This window comes from Cornus florida, unplaced genomic scaffold (genome assembly GCF_030987335.1).
Source record: "Cornus florida cultivar Cherokee Brave unplaced genomic scaffold, ASM3098733v1 CherokeeBrave_3.0.0_Hap2_Chr02, whole genome shotgun sequence".
In the NCBI taxonomy this organism is placed as follows: Eukaryota; Viridiplantae; Streptophyta; class Magnoliopsida; order Cornales; family Cornaceae; genus Cornus; species Cornus florida.
In genome coordinates, this window is record NW_026775572.1 from 112,659,676 (window position 1) to 112,661,667 (window position 1,992).

The 1,992-nt window shown below is 37.5% G+C and overlaps 1 pseudogene; it reads right to left on the reverse strand.

Annotated features, from left to right (window-relative positions):
* Positions 1–1,521: 1,521 nt before the first annotated feature.
* Positions 1,522–1,620, reverse strand: LOC132298068 (small nucleolar RNA R71; annotated as a pseudogene).
* Positions 1,621–1,992: the final 372 nt, after the last annotated feature.

The window sequence follows — 1,992 nt, forward strand, 5'->3', positions numbered from 1 at the left end:
TCTCTTACTTACTCTTTATTGCATTCAATTATTTAGTTTAATTTGCTCTCTAGTTTAATCAGCCAACTAACTATTTATTTGATCACTCGACCTACTAACCCTAATAGTTATTCCACAACCAAATTCGACTCCAATCCCTTGGGACGATCCCTACTCACCCTAACTATATTTTTAATGAAGATAGTAGTGGCTTTTTATAAATGTAAAACTTGGCCCTCGCCTTAATGCACACTCTCTAAGCTTGTGGTGTAGCGACGACGAATCACACAGCACCCACCAAGTTTTTGGCGCCGTTGCCGGGGATTAGGCAACATCGTATTTATGGAATTCATTAGGAATTAGTACTCTTTTGATCGTGTCTTTACTTTGTTTTTATTTTTCTTTTGATTACTTATTGTGTTTGTTCATCTTTGATAAGGAGCATTGATCTAGGAAGCCAGTAAAGGAGTATTCAAGCAAAGGAGCTAAGCAAGCAAGGAAAAATGCTAAAAATTTTAAAAAAATTGCTAAGCTAAGCTATAAATTTGGAGTTAAAGTGTTAAAGGGCCTTTGTGAGACTTTCTTTACTTAATCCCTTAGTTAAATCGTCGGCCCGTATGGAGGCTTGTTTTTAAATAATTAGATAAATCGTGAGCCCGCGTGGAGGCATTCTTAATTGTTCTTTGCATCATTGTTGTTAAAGCATAGGAGTATAGGTTAAGTGTTTGTGGAAGAAGATTCATTGAATTGTTGTGAAATCGAAGTGTTTGTTCATTTATTGTGTTTGTGTGTTTTTACATTGTGTATGCATGGTCGTAGATCACTAAGACCAACTCTTATCCCTCTTAATTTTCATCTTGAATCCGTAGTTAGAAATCCTAGGGGAAGAGGAAGTTCTAGTTCTACCTAATCCATTACGTCAATGGAAGGCCATAATGAAGAGCATGTAAAAGACCATGGTTACATAGACCAACAAGGTATCCTCCATCCAAATGTGTATCATGAGAATATTCAAGCACCATTGGACATACCTAGGCCATTCATTCACCAACCACAACAATAACAAGGCCAAGTTCCATTTGGAATGTTAAGGCCAATGTATGCTCCACAACCTCCCACCATTCAAGGAAATCAAAATCAAGGTGCCAATGTTGCACCTCAAATTGCTAATCCTCCACTTGCTTTAAGAGATCACTATGTGCCTAATGAATACAATGCACCCACATACATTCAATTACCGCCATTTAGAGCACATCATTATGAAATTAAGCCACAAACCATTCAAATGCTTCCTAACTATCATGAACTTCCAAGTGAAGAACCTTACAAGCATTTGGATGAGTTTCTAGAAGTATGTTCCACCGTAAAATATACGGACATGCCGGAAGAGGTCTTAAGACTCAAACTTTTTCCATTCACCTTAAAAGACAAGGTAAAGTATTGGTTTAACAATCTTAGGCCTTTTTCAATCACTTCTTGGGCAGAAATCCAACAAGAGTTCTTGAAGAAGTACTATCCAGTTTCTAAGACCAATGCCATGAGAATCTCAATTCGAGAATTTTCACAAGGGGATGGAGAAACGTTTCATGAGGCATGGGAACGCTTTAATGAATTGCTTAGGAAGTGTCCACAGCATGACATACCCAAATGGAAATTAGTTCAATATTTCTTTGAGAGCTTATCGGATAATTACAAAGGCATGGTTGATGCTTCCATAGGTGGCTCATACATTGATAGGCATGAGGATGACGTGTGGCGTCTTTACGAGAGCATGAGTGAAAATTCTTTGCATAGAACTTTATCATCCAAGAATGATAGAAATTCACAAGGTAGGAAGAGTCTTAGCTTACATCAAGTCGACCATTCAAATGAAATAGCCACCGAAATGAAGTCTTTATCTCAAAGGTTTGATCAATTTTTGATTAACCAAAACTCAGCGAACCAAGTATCTTCCTTCCCTAACCATTCTCATCGTGCATCAAATGAAACATGTATGACTTGTTCTAGTGTTCT